Source organism: Geotrypetes seraphini, chromosome 4 (assembly GCF_902459505.1).
Source record: "Geotrypetes seraphini chromosome 4, aGeoSer1.1, whole genome shotgun sequence".
In the NCBI taxonomy this organism is placed as follows: Eukaryota; Metazoa; Chordata; class Amphibia; order Gymnophiona; family Dermophiidae; genus Geotrypetes; species Geotrypetes seraphini.
Genome location: NC_047087.1, coordinates 321,660,203 through 321,678,456, shown reverse-complemented (window position 1 = coordinate 321,678,456; position 18,254 = coordinate 321,660,203). Strand labels below are relative to the sequence as shown.

General features: G+C 46.1%; 1 protein-coding gene across 10 annotated transcripts in view; it reads left to right on the top strand.

Moving 5' to 3' along the window:
* Positions 1 to 13,590: 13,590 nt before the first annotated feature.
* Positions 13,591 to 18,254, top strand: part of FGFR2 (fibroblast growth factor receptor 2) — a 205,246-nt gene continuing 200,582 nt past the window's right edge. For all 10 annotated transcript variants that reach the window (XM_033941235.1, XM_033941234.1, XM_033941232.1 and 7 more), the window contains exon 1: positions 13,591 to 13,739. The gene's annotated coding sequence lies outside the window, so the exon portion shown is untranslated. The remainder of the gene's footprint in view (positions 13,740 to 18,254) is intronic.

The window sequence follows — 18,254 nt, the reverse complement described above, 5'->3', positions numbered from 1 at the left end:
AATTAGAGATCCTCTATTTTTATCCCAAAGCAGTTTTCATACAGGCACTTCAAGCATTCTCCCTATTTGTCCCTAATGTACCTGGGGCAGTGGAGGATTAGGTGACTTGCCCAAGGTCACAAGGAGCAGGGCTGGGTTTGAACCCACAACCTCAGGGTGCTGAAGCTGTTGCTCTAACCAATAGCCACTCTCTCCAACCCGTGATGTCACTGATGATATCCTAGTCTGTCTCCATCTGCTGGTAGGAGAGCAAATATTCTCTCTTCTGGATTGGACTGACAGGACAATTAGGAATTGTGATTACAGTATTTTACTTGGGAAGAGGCAGTGTAGAAAAAGCAGGTGCAGGTCTCTGGACAATGTCCAAAGACAAATTCTTTCCTTGAAGAATTAGGACAGGTAAGTGCACCTGAAAGCTTTCCTTCAGTCTGCCTTAATTCACAGCAGCACCTACCTTCCATCCTCTGTTCGACATATATTCATCACTCACTGGCTCCTGCCTTCTGTTTCATGTAAACAATATACACCAATGTCCAATGCACAGCTTTTCATTGAGTCCATCTCCCCCCCATTAGTGCATCCCACACTCCCCTCTCCCCATCCATGCGCACTATAAGCCTCACTCCCCTCTGTTTGATCACCTGCCCACATGGTTGACTTTAAGAACCTAACCCCTGCCCTTGACTGATGGTACATTGGTACCAGAACCCGTTATGTGTCACCTAAAGAAAGCTTATAAGGTAAAATCCAACCTATAAACTGTCTGTTTGTCAATTAGGATAAAACTTGTACTGTAGAATAACCAGGGTAAATTATAACCAGTAAACTGTATGTGTCTAGTTAGAAAAAAACTTGTATCCGAAACATACTGAAATTATGGCTAATCTAGTGTAAATTGTAACCTGTTAACTATATACTATGGGGCTCATAATTGAAATGGAAATACGTCTAATAACCGGCCTAAATCGGCACTTAGACGATCAGTGAGACAAGTCCAAGTGCCGATATTCGAAGCGGGTTTTAGACGTATCTAAAAATGACTTAGGCCTTCACAGTGCTGCAGTACGCCCAGAGCTAAAAGGGGTGTTTTAGGAGGAGTGCTGAGGGCGGGATTTGGGCAGGACATGGGCCGTCCTAGACTTAGTTGTACTGTATGTATAACCAAAAGTGTTACAACACTGCCTAGACAGAACTTGGACGTTGTGACTTAGGCCATCTAAAACCAGGTCTACGTCACAAGAAGGTATCCAAAGTGACCAGATAACCACTGTAGGGACAAAGTACAGACCCCCTACACACTCCCCCAGTGATCACTGACCTCCCCCCCCCCCCCGCCATAAAAATTGTACTAACAACTTTACATATCTGCCTCCAGAACATCAGCACCTGACAGCCTGGCATAGGAAAGCCTAGTAGAGCTGCACAGAGGTGGCTTAAGTGGTCTTGGGGGTGGGTTAGTGAACTATGGAGAGGAGGACCCAGGCCCATAAGCCACTCTAATCACTGCATCCATGGTGAAACAAGTGCACCCCCCAAAAAACCCCAAAACCCTTTTGTACTGCCATATAAGTGGCACCTGCAGCCATAAGGGCTATTGGGGGGTAGACAGGTGGGTCTAGTTGGTTCTGGGGGGTGTTTTGGGGGGCTCACCATGACCTATAAGGTTGTTGTGCTGAGACCACGACCTATAAGGTTGTTGTGCTGAGATGTGTATATGGCACCCTTTTTGTGAAGTTCACAGCAGTGCCCTGTATGATACTCCACTACTCTGGTGCAATGTTTAGGAGTCCAGTCCATCACTTTGCTGACCCCGCCCATGTCAAAAAGGTCTTTTTCTAGGTGTTTTTGACTTGGATGAATTTTTGGACAAAAACGGATATAAAGATGAACAACTTAGTGGTCTGGACGATCAGATGCCTGGATGTACAGTTAGACCATTTTCTAAAATAAAAAAAAAAATATGTTGGATGTATTTTTCGAAAATGGACCTTTTCCCATGTCTGACTTTGGGCGACTTGTGACTTAGGCCCAAAACGGGCTTAGATGTTTCTTTTGATTATGCCCCTCCATGTATGTTAAACCTTTGGGGACAACGGGATAGAAATCGAAATAAAGAAAATAAATAAAGGTGGATGGATTACGGTCACTGACTAATGGCAACACATGAAGGGAGGAATCCACCCTCTGATGTTTCAGGAGTGGTTGGCCATTGCCTTCTCTGTGTTGCAGCTGCCCAATGTGGGGTCCCTCAGCCTGGTATTCCCAGGTGGTCTCCCTTCCAGGTACTAGCTGGGCCTGACCCTGCTTAGCTTCCGATGGTAAGAGTGGGCCTATATAGGTTTTTAAAAATTATTTTATTTTATTGCTTTTATACAAATACACAAGAATACTCTTGTTCCAGAAATGCGGAAAGAAAAAGAAATTAAAGAAATTAGTAAATTTACAAAATTAGGACTATAACTTTTCCGCTTCTTAGACCACAAACTCAAAGATTTCCCAAAGGAAGAAGAGGAGAACTTCAATTATACAACGTATTAAGTAAAGCAACCGACTTAATGGAAGGTCCCAATATCTCAAATGCTGATCTAACTAAAAAGTTCCAGTCACCAATTTCTTCATATCTAAGAAGGCCCTTAATTGCTCTGGTAAATTGAATGTATATTTCAAACCAAGATATTTAATCAAACTTTTGCAGGGATATACCAGCAAAAATGCCAAAGTTTCAGATCTCATTTCAAGGAATCATTTTCTTCGATCCTGTGTTTGTCGGGTGACGTCAGAATCCATCCAAATCCTTTTCCATAAAACAATAGTTGAGATTGACAGAAATAAGTTCTAAATATGGCATGAATGTCTTGTTCGAAAACTAGTGATACCAATAATGTGGCTCTTTCTGTGATTCTGACAAGCTGGTTTCAAGAAGGTCAGATACATTAAGATTTTTTCTTTCATCCAAATTCATTGTCCCCCCCCTCCCCCCTCTAGATTTGAACCTATTTCCTTCTTCTTTGGTAAATAATAAATTTTATTGACTGGCAGTAAATTTTCTGGAGGAAACTTCAAAACTTCAATCAAATATTTTTTGAAGAGATCTAGAGCGGTCATAAGCAAAAATTTTGGAAAATTCAATAAATGCATATTTAATCTGCGGTTGTGGTTTTCAAGCTGTTCTGTTTTTTTGGTCAATACATTTTTATCCTTCACAATCCCAGTAGTCAGATTTTGTAGCTGTTCCACATTAAGTTTAACTTTTTTTATTTCAGAAGCAAAATCCTCTTGTATACTGTCTATCTTTTTACCAAGGGCGTCTACAATACTTACAAGTTGCAAAATTTCATTTGAAGATTTGCTGACTGTTCCATTTAGAGTCTGGAGAACCTGCCAAATGTTCCCCAGAGTCACCGCCGGTGTTTTCAACCGCTGTGATGAAGCTTCAACAGTGGCTCCCAACATACTCTGCTTCTATGGAGTTCCCGCGGCGTCTGCCCCTCGAAACGGGGTTTCTCCCGTGAGAATAGTTCCACAGGAATCCCCCGGCTCAGCCGCGAAAGGAGCAGGACACGTGCAGCAAATGGAGGTGAAAGAGATGTTTCCAGGTCCAGTTCCTTGGCATCTCCTCCTGCCGAGGAAACAGCAGACAGCACTCCAGCAATATCATAAAACATTCGTATGAAGCATTATGGAGAAAGGTAAAGTTATTTGGAACCCTCTCCTTTGTCAGTCAGGAACACTAGCACACAGCTGCCGCCATCTTGGAAATCCCCCTTCTGTATATTTTTTAACGTTGTGACTCAGAGTGGGCCTATATAGTTATATAATTATTCAGTTGATTCATTAATTAGGGACATCTCTCCCACCCCCTCTGTTGGACTTTTGAGGGGCACCAGCATTGTTCCCCCCCACCCAAAGAAAGTGGAATTTGTGGTGCTGCTAAAGGGAACCTGTGCTCTGAATTCAATATATCAGTTGCTATAAATCCATGAAAGGAATGGGTGAAAACTAGGGCGGGTATCCCAAGCGGTTGGCACATTTTCTCCATAGCCAGACCCTCCCTTCGGAATCTCTTCATCTTTTCCTAGTAAAACACATTTTTTTTCCTCAAGTTGATTTCAACTCCTTTGGGTTTTTTGTTTTTTTTGTCTTATATTCTTTGATGCTCCTGTCCTGGAGATTGTTGTACTCAAAAGATTTTGAAAAACTTCTTTTTAAAGCTACTGTTTACCACAGGCAGCCTCTGGTGAAGCTGGGTATAGAAGCCTTTTTAGAAGAGATAAAATGTGCGAAATGACATCACCCTCTAATGGCAGAATGAATCCTGTTAATTAAGAGGCAGATGTCCTCCATCTCGGACTGCTAATGAGGATGTCAGGTGACAGAGGCCTTAGAAAGGCTGGAGCAGTCTGGGGGCAGTAGGGCAGCCTGCAGGCTCATTTCAGGCCTGGTCTGGGCCTACTTCCTAAACTCTACTTTGCTGCTCTATTCAGGCATCATTGGCAGAATGAAAAGACAAGAAACTTGCAGGGCCTTTAAGAACAAAAAAGCTGAAAAGGAAAGAAATAGGTGTCCACTCCAGGGCAAGAGAGAAGAGGAGTCCATGAAAGGAGCTCAGCTGGGGGCCGGGGGCTCTGAATGCCTCCTCCTCCTCCTCCCCTCCATTCTGTGGCCAGGAACTGGGAGCTCTTGTTCTTGGCCCAGCTCCGAGCTGTCACCTTGGGCCCTGGGTCCTCAACCTCCCCAGACTCAGCTGTTCTTCCTCTATTCAGAGCTCAGTGTGGAAGCTCATTAATCGCCTTTATTGGCCTCACTATTCACAGGCAAGAGGAGAGACTGCACCAAGGAGCAGAGTCACCAGCTCTTAGGCACTTAGAGCCTGAGCTGTGAAAAGATTAGAGGCCCATTCTTTCAAAGGCCCAGTTCCCCCCCCCCCTGCACCCTCCTCAAGATTGTCTGTACACTGAGGAAGGGCTAGCTTTTTTTCTGAATGCCAAGCCAGCCATTCCTTCCCAGGGGTTGACTGCTCCTTCATAGTTGCTTTATTGGACCCTTGTGAGGGATCCTTCCCCACCCCCCACCCCAAAACTACTTATCTCAGGGAAGAGAAGACCCTGTAGCCTGAGCTGTCATTTCTTTTTCCTTTGCTTTCAAACACCTCGCCTGGAAAACGGGATGAATAGAAGAAGGGGTGATGCTATTTCCTGTCCATGAGATGCTAATTTATGTGAGAATGTGCTGGGTACTTTCAGACTGAGGGCAGTGAGGGCAAATCTCCACAGAGCTCTTTCCCCAGACTCTGCATCTGTGCTAAATTCCTTTTTGAAAAACATCACACATTAAAACAGACAGCTCAGACTCGAAAATCTTTATTATTACTGTGCACGACACTTCCTTGTCTAAGTACATTGCTCCAAAGACTTTAAAGGACTAATTCTGAGTAGCTCAGGCTGTGGGCAAGGATTTTTTACATAGGAACATTCTAGGTAAGTTACTGTCTGCTGCACCTGAAAACCAAATGTATACCTCCTGTCTCACTCTGGTGACTTAAGCCCATGGACACCTCAATTTAACCCAACTAACAGAACACATCGTCAAGCAGATGTGTTGTCATTGTAGTCAGCCCAAATTGCCTTGAATCCTGTCCTTTTCTGTTAAATATTGAGACAGTCCGCAGAACTGCGAAGGATCTGTTCACCTTCTCGAGAATTTAGAAACGACTCCTGTGGTTACCCTTTGACTATTGCCTAGAAGTCAGGCCCAGTGCTTCCATTCAGCCCTGAGCACCAAGCTTCTGGAGGTAATAAAAGAAAGTGATTTTACGTTTGCTCCCCCTACCCTGACAGCTGAACTCCTTTGGCCAGCAGGAAGGAGGGTTTTCAAAGCCCTCGTTTCCTTTTCACAGCATCGACCACAACTGCTCCTATTTATCATTTCTCTAATGCTGAAAGGCGTACGCAGCACTGTACATTTTACAAGCCTTAGACGGTCCCTGCTCAGAAGTGCTTACAATCTAATTTGGACAGACAGACAGAACATCGAAGGGTAGGAGAGTATCTGGCAGAAGACATGATACAATGGGTTAAAGGCATCTGACCTTGAGTGGGAGTTAAGCGTTGAAAGCAGCGTATGTTGTAGTGGCTAAAACCATTTCTGAATAAATAGGATTTTCGAACTATGGCCCAATCTTTGCTTCTGACAAGATTGGACTACTGTAATTCCTTGTTCTTTGGTTTGCCAAAAACGAAATTCAAGGTTCTGCAGATGCTCATAAGAACATAAGAACATAAGCATTGCCTCTGCCGGGTCAGACCAGGGGTCCATCGTGCCCGGCAGTCCGCTCTCGCGGCGGCCCTCCAGGTCCATGACCTGAAAGTTTTCCCTACCTAACCTAAAATGTCCATACTCTATTCGCTCAAAGTCCTGTAAGGTAAACCTCTATATGTACCCTGTTATCCCCTTCGCTTCCAGGAAGTCATCCAGTCCCTTTTTGAACCCCAGAATTGTACTCTGTCTTATCACCTCTCCGGGAAGCGCGTTCCAGGTGTCTCCCACCCGTTGAGTGAAGAAGAACTTCCTTGCATTCGTTATGAATCTGTCTCCTCTCAGTTTTTCTGAATGACCTCTTGTTTTAGTTGTCCCTGCTAGTCTAAAGAATCTGTCCCTCTCCACCTTCTCTATGCCTTTCATGATTTTATAAGTCTCTATCATGTCCCCTCTCAGTCTCTGCTTCTCCAGGGTAAAGAGCCCCAGCCTGTCTAACCGTTCGGCATATGAAAGGTTCTCCATACCCTTTATCATCCTCGTTGCTCTCCTCTGGACTCTCTCAAGTATTGCCATGAATTCCATAGCTAGGGTCACTAGTGGGGGGATATTATTTGGAATGGCTTTGGTTTTATTTGGAAACTGCTGTGACTCCAGGCGGTATATTAAGTTTTTAAAATAAATTTTTAAAAAGTCTTCCGACCCCATTGATCCGACTCCATGTTGCTGCTCTCAGACTATGGCTTCTCAGCCATTTTTTTGTAAACCGCTTAGAACCGAAAGGCATTCATGGTACATAAATAAAGATGGAGGATGGAGTCGGTCCAGAGGAAGGCTACTCAAATGGTGTGTGGTCTTCGTCATAAGGCATATGGGGACAGACTTAAATGTCTCAATCTGTATATTTCAGAGGAAAGGCAGGCGAGGGGAGATATGATAAAGACGTTTAAATACCTACATGATGTAAATGCGCACGAGTCGAGTCTCTTTCATTTGAAAGGAAGCTCTGCAATGAGAGGACATAGGTTGAAGTAAAGAGGTGACAGGCTCAGGAGTAATTAAGGAAATTCTTTTTTACAGAAAGGGTGGTAGATGCATGGAAGAGTCTCCCAGAAGAGGTGGTGGAGACAGAGACTGTGTTTGGAAGCGTGGAATAGACACATGGGATCTCAGAGAGAAGAAGAGATAATGGTTACTGCGGATGGGCCGTTTGGATGGGCCATTTGGCCTTTATCTGCCATCATGTTTCTCTGTAACTTCTAGATATCTGCGCATTATTTCTAGCATTCCATAAGATACATGCATAAGCATCCACCCCCTGCTCTACCCTGACTCCACCCATGTGCACACCCACCTGCAAAATATGCGCATATTTAAAGAATAGCGCTTCAGAGGATTCTTGGAATTGATGCCCTTTTGTGCATGCGTATATGTGCTTGATTTATAGACTGGTCCCCATCCGTAGAGCTATACAAATAAATTTAGGACAGCAAAAAGGCAGGGAAGGAAATGAACATCATTAGCTATTCATAAAATTATGCATGCGTTCACGGACGGCAGCGATGAATATCCGTGAAATGCTGAAACACTACCACTGACATTAAAACCAATGTTCCCTTGAGGGGATTCATTATTCCCGCATATTAAGTGCCAAAGCTGGACTCAGTCTGTGTTTCATAGTAAGACAGATAAAGTTCCACATGTCTATCTAGTCTGCCCAATGCTAAGTTCCCCTAATCCCACCTGCACTCATAGCATGTGATATAACATATGCAAATTTTATCTAGGTCCGTCTTTGCCATTTTCAGGATTAAGACTGTATAATAATAATAATAATAATAACTTTATTTTTATATACCGCAAAACCACAAACAGTTCAGAGCGGTTTACAGAAGAAGAGACTGTATACGGACAGCGATATTACAAAAATCTTTCAAAATTACATTAACGTGATAAGATTAATCCATTTTTCCTGGAAGTGTTTTAGAAGTACATCATGGTAGAAATGGAGTCAGAGAAATTTGTCAAAGAGATAAGTTTGGATTGACTTCCTAAAAGTTTGGTAAGAAAGAGCATTTGAGATAAAGTTGGTTAAACATTTATTCCATTTGCCTGCTTGGAATGATAATGTTCTGTCGAGGAATCTCTTATAGATACAGCCCTTCAAGGATGGAAAGACGAAATGATGAGACAGATAGATGGTTTTGAAGCAAAGGCAAGCAAACTTAAAAATAACCCTTGCTTCCACGGGCAGCCAGTGTAGGTTTTTGTAATATGGGCTTACATGATCCGATTTCTTGAGACCGTAGATGAGACGGACTGAACGATTCTCAGTCATTTGATGGTCTTCTTAAAGGATCCAAAGTATATATATAATATTGCAATAGTCTAAGATACTTAAGATCAAGAATTGAACCAGCAGTCGAAAAGAGAAGTCAAAATAGTGCTTAATGGTACGAAGTTTCCATAAAGTGAAAAAACATTTTTTTAACCTGAGAGTTCGAAAGTCAAGCTTCGGTCCAAGATGACACCCAGGATTTTGATGGTAGAATTAATTGGGTGGTCTGACCCATTTAATCTCAAAGACGTATTCGTGATCTTGTTATTAGGACTGCCTTCCAAACTAGTAACATAGTAAATGATGGCAAATAAAGCCCCGAATGGTCCATCCAATCTGCCCAAACATACTCTCTCAATAATTTAATGATTGAATTTAAATGGTCCTTTTCCTCAGAAACCCAGAGCCCTGCTGGAGTCTCCATCAAGGCTCACTCCAGCCCTCCCTCAACTGAATGTCCATGTTCGGGACACAGACCGTGCAAGTCTGCCCAGTACTGGCCTTCATTTCCTCAGATCAGTGGGCAGTGAAGATGGCAAGATGGATCTAGATCAAATTTGCATATGTTAGGTGGGGGAGGGGAACTTAGCACGTAAATATTGTAATAATACAATTGGGTGTTGGTGCAATATGAATGTGACCATTGGGCAGACTAGACCGAGCATGAGTCCAGCAGGAATAATGCCACTGGAGTCACCATCTGTCTTGACATATGAGACACAGACTTTAGTAGCCCCCTAAGTCCACCAGCCGACAATCTTCTCTGGCTTTAGAGCATTTACATATCTGGATCGTCCCTCCTCTGTCCAGAGTTCTTCAACCTTTTTACACCTATGGACCGGCGGAAATAAAAGAAATATTTTGTGGACTGGCAAACTACTAAGACTGAAAAAAAAAATCCCCATCTCTGCCCCACCCCCGCAGCTCGGTTCCGTCTCCAACCGGTGTACAGAGAGAGAGATCCAGGGTGCATCTACTGCCACATCCAACATTTCTCTCTCTCTCATCCCCCAAATCATGTGCATTTTTCACCATTGCCCACCAGCCCCATGCCCAACATTTCTTCTTCTATCACCCCTCTCCAGCACCATGCCACACCTCTCCCTCCATCCAACATTCCTCCCCCTTGCATCCCCTTCAATCTGTCCCTCTGTTCCCTCTCCACCACCATATCCAACATTTCTCCCTCTCATCCTTCTCTTCTCCCTCTCTTTCTTCTCTTCCTTACTCCTCTCTCTGTGCCCAGCAATTGTCCTCTGTCTGCCTTTCCCCATGTGCACCATCTTTCCCTCTCACTCACACACTCATGCCCAACAATTCTCCCTTGCTATTCTCTCATTTGTGTGCTAAGTTCATGCCTCCTCCCTTCCTTCTGTGTCCCGAGTTCGTGACCCCCCTCCCTGCCTTCCAACTTTTGTCCCAAATTCATGCCCCCCTATCCCAACATGCTCCCCCCCCCCCCTTTTTCTCCCTTACTTGTTCAGCCTCTGCCAAAGCCAGATCAGTGTCCCCCGCAAGCGTGTGATCAGCTTCCTTCCGGCTCGGCTGCTCCTTATCTTCAGCGCCAGCTGCACTTGTCTGCCGGGACAGCACGCAGTGGTTCTTGCATGCTGCCGACTCGGTTTCCCAGCAAACAAGTGCAGCAGGAGCTGAAGATAAGGAGCAGCCAAGCCGAAAGGAAGACGGACACGAGCTTGCAGGGGCCACTAATTCTTCACAGACCGGCAGGAAATGTTTGGGGACTACTGTATACCATCTGGTCCAGGTGATTTATCACTCTTTAACTTCTCAATTTGGCTTAGTACGTCTTTCAGGTTCACCAAGATTTCTTTCAGTTCCTCCGCCTCATCACCCTTGAAAACCATTTACATTTCTGAAAGATTTCTTACATTTTCTTCTGTAAAGACTGAAGCAAAGAATTCATTAAACCCCTCTGTTACGAAACTATGCTAGCGGTTTTTAGCGCAGAGAGCCATGCTGAATGGCCCGCACTGTTCCCAACGCTCATAGGAGATCAATGAGCATCGAGAGCAGCACGGGCCATTCATCGCAGCTCTCTGCGCAGTTTCATAGAAGAGGGGGGTAAGTCTCTCTGCTATAGCCTTAACCTCTCTGAGCGCACCTTTTGCCCCTTGATCATGCAGCCAGGGCTGGATTAACCAATAGGCCAAGTAGGCACGTGCCTAAGGCCCGAAATGGTCAGGGGGGCCTGATGAAGGAGGGCATCAACATTGTTTTTTCCAAACGGCGATGGGCCCCTCCAGCATTGATCGGCAACGTGGGCCCCCCTCGATCGGCAACGCAGCCCTCCCCCATCGACAGAAAGTAAGACAAGTGAGCAACGTGAGTAAGAAAGGCAAGGGGAACTGTAATTTTGCAAGCGGTACTGCTTGCCCAAAGCTTCCCTCTGATGCAGCTTCCTGTTTCCGCCTGAGTGCATGGTAGGGGGGCAGGGCAGGGGGCCCAGTGTACTTGTGTGCCTAGGGGCCCTCGATGAATTAATCCTGCCATGCATGCAGCAGCCCCACGGATTCCCTCACAGGTTTTCTGCTTTTGATGTAAATTTTTTTTAAAAAAGGTTTTTACTTCTTTAGCAAGTTGTTCCTAGTCTTGTTTAGCTTTCGTTATCTACGGAAGATTCTTTGTATTTCTGTAACAGGGAGGACAATAGTGATGTCACCCGTGTGGCTGTAATGGGCTTAGTGAGGCAAGGTATATGATGAAGAGGAGACAGTGAAGAGCCTTGTGGGATGCCTCCACTGCTTGCCCAGGGTGTCTTCAAGCTGAACTTGGTAGCTGCGAGTCTTGGAACCAGCTGAGGGACATTTCCTGATATTCCGAAGGAGTCTAAGGGGAGGAGAATGATGATGTCATCTGCGTAGCTGTATGAGGTTATGCCATGTTCGTTTAGGCAGATGCTGAGGGAGGCTATGTATAGGTTGAATAGTGTGGGAGATAGAGGTGAGCCCTGAGGAACTCCACACGGGTTGGACCATGGTTCTGATTTTTCTTTGTTTGTTTTAACCCTGTAGGTTCTGGATTGTAGGAAGCCTTTAAACCATGAGAGAACCTTGCCTGAGATTCCTATGGAGTCTAGTATTTGTAGGAGGATGTCATGGTCTACCAGGTCGAAGGCTGCAGAGAGGTCTAGTTGTATGATCAGGATTTTCTTGCCTGTACAGAGGTGTTGTCTAGCAGTGTCCATTAGTGTTCCAAGTAGGGTCTCAGTGCTGTAGTTGGTTCTGAAGCCAGACTGTGTGGAGTGGAGTAAGTTGTGGTTTTCTAGGTATGAGGTTAAGGTTTTGGCTATGAGGCCTTCCATCAGTTTGACGTACAATGGCATTGAGACTATGGGTCTGTAGTTGGATGGTTGGTCCGTTGTTCCTTTAGGGTCTTTTAGTATCGGAGTTATGATGATTTCGCTGAGGTCTTGTGGGAACTGTCCATCTATGAGTAGAGATTGTATCCATTGTAGGAGCAGGGAGTGGAATAGTGTGCTTGAGGTTTTCAATAAGTATGGGGGACAATGGTTGAGGTCGCAGGCTGCGTGGCTGTATTTATTATATAGTTTGTTGAAGTCTTTCCATTGAATGGGTGAGAAGTGGGACCAGATTCTGTCTGCTGCAACTGATTCTTTTTCTGGGGGGGGAAGTGAGGTCTCTTCTACGTGAGTGGGAATTCCATTGAACGTGGTTCTGATGTTTGCGATCTTGTTTTTGAAGTAAGTGACTAAGAGAGTGGCTGAGGGAGGGGGAGGGAGTTGCTGTTGGCTAGGTAGGGTGTGGTGTCTGTGAGAACTTTTAATAGCTGGAATAGCTTTTTTTTGTGTCTTGGGGTCCTTCTCCTATTTGTTTTGTGTAGTAGGTCTTTCTTTTTTCTTTCAGTTTTTGTTTGTATTTTTGGTTCATTATTCTCCATGCTGTTTTTGTGGATTCTTGGCTGCTTTTTCTCCATTTTCTTTCTAGTTGTCTGCATTGCCTTTTGAGTAGGAGTAGTTCGTTGTCGAGCCACTTGTCTGATTTTCTGTGGATTTTGGTTTGGGGTTTTTCTGGGACTAGTTCATCCAGGGTTGCAGTACTAAGACGGTTCCATTGTGAGATGAAGTCTTTGGGTGTGTAGTGTTGGATTATGTTGTCTGCTTTTGTCAAGAATATGGTGAGTTCAATGTGTTTGCGTGCGTTGTACATTATTTTTTGAGCAATTGGAATGCTTTTCTTATTGGTCCAATTGATTTCGAAGGAGTATGTGTTGTGAACGGCTCCATTTTCCGTTTGGATCTCTGGTTGTGTGGGTTGTTGGGACATGTAGGCTGCGAGGTCGAGTTGGTGTCCTTTTTCGTGTGTGGTTTGAGGGTCTAGGATTTGATATGTTAAGGCCTCGAGGTTCCTACAGGATTGGTTTTCGAGGTGGAGGTTGAGGTCTCCTAGTATTAGGTTGTCGTTAATGAGTTTCGACATCTAAATTCTTCAAATATTGGTTTTGCTGTTGGGGTTATGTAGCAGAGTATGCATGTTAGCAAAATAAAAGAGGAGGTAGACAGAAGATTAGAGTTTTAAATGAGGGGCTGGAGCCATTCTAGTGGGGGAGTAGAACTGGGCTGGGGCAGAACAAAAGAGGAGGGATTGAGGCATCACTGGAAGTAAAACCCAGGTGTGAAGAGAGTGTGGTGTGGTGGTTAGAGCTACAGTCTCAGCCCCCCACCCCGGCATGACCCTAGGCAAGTCCCTTACCCTCCCCCCGTTTTTGAGCAAAGGCCGGTGGCTCCTGACACATAAGCATTCCACGCGCTAGCTAGCGCACTTTTGTCATTTCTCCACCGCCCAAGGTACATTCGATTTGTAGGGAAAACGCTGGAGCAGCAGCTCTGAGCTCCTTTGGGAGATCGGGCTAAAGCATCAAATGGCCATCTGCGCGGAAGGGGCGCGCTCTCCCCAGGCTGCCACGCGTTAATCGAGGCCGCCACCAGGGGGCGCTCCAGCGACAGCCAAAGCGGCCGAGGCTCGGCTCGGGTTACACCGGGGGAGGGATCGGGGGCAGCGGGAAGGCGGCTCCAGCCCAGCGCTCGCCACTTGGAGCTGGGCTCGAGTCGGGAGCTGATGGGGCGGCTGGAGCCCGGGGGTCTCCGAAGAGGAGCTGCCGCTGCCGGGTGAGTGAGGTCGCAGATGAAACTGGGAAATGCTCCCTTCGAACTGGGGAGAGACCAGTGGGGAACGTGCTTTTTGAACTGGGAAGTGCTCTGGGAGCTGGGAAGAGTCCAGTAGGGAGAGGGCTCTGAAACTGGCAAATGCTGCCTGAACTGGGAGTCGGAAGGTACTGGGCAGAGTCCTCCGGATGGTGGTCGGGGACCAGGGGAACAAAGGCGCTTTATGTTGCAGCCAAGTCCCGCAGGCTCTGTTCCCCAGCTGTAGCACTAGTGTAGCACTAGAGACCTCACCTGGGGGTCTCGCTGGCCCAACCGGTGCCCTGTCTGTCCCCAGGGAGAGCAGTCAAGCTGTCAACCGCTCGAAAGATGCCCTCTTGCCCACTTGGGGTAGTTTTGCGCACTGCAATTTCCTTTGATTTGAGGCTCCAGTAACCCATCTAATGCCCCAGTGCAGGTCCCTTTCCAGTCTGTTGTGCTTTGCTTTAAGAGGTTGCAAATCAAAGCTGTGAATTTTAAGGCAGGTGATGGCCCTAAGAGTGCAAGTCTTGTGTGGCCTCTGCAGAGGGCGCTAGAGAGTTTGAAGCCAGACCTCTGCGGAGCTCCAGAAAGCCTGGGGGGAAAGTTGGAGCCTCTTCCAAATCCTTAGCCCAGAGAGTGGTCAAAAGGTCGAAACCCAGAACATGGGAGCAAGGGGAGTTGGTTTCAGGTCCTTGGCTTAAAAAGGGAGTCAAAGCTCAAACTCAGCTGGCAATTGAATGAAATCATCAGAGAGAGACCTAGTTTGACTTTGCCAGATAATCAGCAAATGTGCAGAGATGTCATTGTGGAGATTTTAGGGCTGTCCTGGTTTTGAACTTCTATCCCGAAGCACTGTGGACTTTGTAGGGGGGTCAGAAATCCAGGACTGTCCCCAAATCTCCAGCCTGGAACTTGGTAGCAAGGAGATGTTGCCGTGATTCTCCATCAGAAAGAAAAAATAGAGACTCTGGATCTTAGATTCAGCCAAGGCAGAAGGTCTTGGAATAAGACCCATGAAAACCAAACGATTTCACATTTTGGGTTTTTAGCATTGGTTGTTCTTTTAACTAGGTCTGAGCCTGGGAGTTTTAGGCGCTGGCTACTCGGGTTTTGATTTGCCTTGTTGGAGGTGCTGGAGAAACTCCGAGTTGGTTCATGTCAAGTTTGTACAGTCTGAGAGTTTACTAGAAAACCAGGAAGGAATCTCCCAGGGCCTGGAATCCATGGCTGGCTTGAAAAGCTGCAGTTGTGGGGGAAATGTGTACTTTTCTTAGAAATAGGGATGGAAGAGATAAGAACATAAGAATGGCCGCCCTCTGGTCAAAGACCAGCACCGTAACTGAGACTAGTCTTAGCTGCGTATCAGAACACGTGAAGTGCTGGAGGTTTTCCCTGTTCCTTGTCTGTCCAAAGATGCAAAGAAGCCGAGAACTTGGACCGGGTTCTTGATGAGAACATAACAGTTGCCCTGAAGGTCCATCAAGCCCAGTATCAAGCCACTGTTTCCAGCAGTGGTCAACCCAGCCTCGGCACCCTGAGGTTGTGGGTTCGAATCCTGCCCTGCTCCTTGTGGCCCTGGGCAAGTCACTTAATCCCCATTGTCCCAGGTACGTTAGATAGAGTGGGAGCCCCCAGGGACAGTTAGGGAATAATGCTTGAGTACCTGAATAATTTCTAATCCACATAGAATTGCGGAATATAAATTATTATTATTATTTTTTTTTTAAAAAGCACCTAGCTGGATCCCAAGCCCTCGCAAATTGATGCCAGCCAGGTAGAGGCTCATGGGTGCTTTATATTTCCAGGAAAAGGAAGCTTTTGGAGGGGTGTAGCGAGACCTCGTGATGGCCTTCGATGGCAGGGGTTGGCGATCTGACTGATTTTAATGTGAACTTAACTGTGAAAACGAGGTGAGCCAAACTGTTGCATCCTGGAGATTTTTGGGAACTTGGCAAGTGGAAGTGGGTGAACTTGGTTGAGAATTTGGAAACGAGACTGTCTATGGGGGTCTGTCCTATAAACCCAGTTTGGAGATGTTTACTCTCGTAGAGGCTGGTCCAGTTTCAGTGGAGCTCCCCTGAGACATGCAGTGAGGTGGAAGAAGTCTGCATTGGTGGGTGCAGGAAATGGATGGGGTATATATAGTATAATTTGTTCTTTAGGAAGATGGTTTCAGCATGCCAGCTCTTGCAGTAATGGGAAGACGGAGGATTTGCTTATAAATAGTCCAATTGTGTCTTATGTGGATAAGATCTTCAGGAATGTGCAGGCTGCCATGTTTCTAGTACCTGGAAGGCTTTTGAGTTTCTCAAGGAGCGCGGTCATCAATAACCCGACCAGAAGTGGGTAAAGCAGAGGCGCTGGCCCCCACAAAGAGGACAGTAAGGCTGGGATTAGGGTTACAAAGGGAGAGCACTAGGCAGTGAACTTTCGACTGGTGGGGGGGGGGAGTGTTCAGCCCAGGCAAGTCAAGCAGACTTTGGTTTTCTTTGCAGATGTAATCAGAGAGGGCAGCTGTAAGTTTTGGGTAAGAAGCCTGCGAGACAAGTTTTCAGCAGGGCACCTTTTGCCTGGGGTGTTAATTTCCTGCTGTCCCAGGAAGGGGAGAAAAAATTCTGCGCGCAAAAGCTTGCCAAGAATGTGCTGCTGGGTTTTAGCCGGAGAGTGGCCTGAGCACGCTTGGGGTATCCTACATCCCCAGTTGGTACTGTGAAAACCGCAGGTGACCCCTAGGGAAGGGTCCTTGCAGGGGGACATTTGCAACGTGTGCTCAGTTCTGGGTGTCAATGTGTCTCTCGTTCTTGTGGAAATGGGACGCTTTTTCTTACCTCTTCAAATAACTCTGTGGGCTGTTGCTTGAAACGCAGAGGATCAGTCCTTCAGGAAGAAGTGGTTCTCGCTTCACGCTCTGAAGGCTTTCCATTTGAGAAATAGCACATTTTAACCATCTCCACCCTGCCCTCCTGCCTGTCCATGCTTCCAAATTACAAAGTGAGGCACTGCTGGCGTCCTCTCAGGGGTTCCCAAACCTGAGTTGGGAGAGTGAGTCAAGTTTTCAGGATATCTGCAATGAATATTCATGAGTTAGATTTGCATGCAGTGTAGGTGAAGGAAGAGAACTCGGCTCCTTCAAGACCCGAAGCCGTCTTGACGGCAGAACTCGAGGGGCACGAGCGGATTTTAGGGAACTGCACTGAGCGTCCCAACCTCGTTCGTGGATCACATGTATCGACTGTGGGGGGGTCCTGAAAACTAGACTGGAGCATAGCGGCTTGTTGGCCAGGTCGTCTTTGCTGTCCATCAAACCGATGGCAGGGCAGCTTTAGTGGATCTCGCATGGCAGGGTGAGGTTGTGCAAACACTTTCTCCCAGGTTACGTTACACATAGGTGTGGCAGTGTTCCCTTACATTTCACTCTTTTCACGTTTTGCAGCCTTATGTTCAGGGTTAAAAATTTCTTCCACTGAGGTCTTTTTTCAGCTGTTTGTGCTGTGTTCATATCCTGGATATGTCACTGCACCTGTCCTTTGAAGTCTGTTTGATATCTGTGCTGTATTCATAGTATGGATATGTTAAGGTGGTGTCCCTTTAGTTCTTTGTGCTGTATTCATATACTGGTTGGCTCTGAATGTAGCTGTCTCGCCCTTTGAAGCCTCTCTGATATCTGTGCTTTATTCATATACTGGGTGTCTCTGAATGTAGCTGTCTCACCCTGTGAAGCCTCTCTGATATCTGTGCTGTATTCAAGCCTCTCTGATATCTGTGCTGTATTCATATACTGGGTGTCTCTGAATGTAGCTGTCTCACCCTGTGAAGCCTCTCTGATATCTGTGCTGTATTCATATACTGGGTGTCTCTGAATGTAGCTGTCTCGCCCTGGGAAGCCTCTCTGATATCTGTGCTGTATTCATATACTGGGTGTCTCTGAATGTAGCTGTCTCGCCCTGTGAAGCCTCTCTGATATCTGTGCTGTATTCATAGTGTGGATATGTTAAGGTGGTGTCCCTTTAGTTCTTTGTACTGTATTCATATACTGGTTGTCTCTGAATCTAGCTGTCTCGCCCTTTGAAGCCTCTCTGATATCTGTGCTGTATTCATATACTGGGTGTCTCTGAATGTAGCTGTCTCGCCCTGTGAAGCCTCTCTGATATCTGTGCTGTATTCATATACTGGGTGTCTCTGAATGTAGCTGTCTCGCCCTGTGAAGCCTCTCTGATATCTGTGCTGTATTCATATACTGGGTGTCTCTGAATGTAGCTGTCTCGCCCTTTGAAGCCTCTCTGATATCTGTGCTGTATTCATATACTGGGTGTCTCTGAATGTAGCTGTCTCGCCCTGTGAAGCCTCTCTGATATCTGTGCTGTATTCATATACTGGGTGTCTCTGAATGTAGCTGTCTCGCCCTGTGAAGCCTCTCTGATATCTGTGCTGTATTCATATACTGGGTGTCTCCGAATGTAGCTGTCTCGCCCTGTGAAGCCTCTCTGATATCTGTGCTGT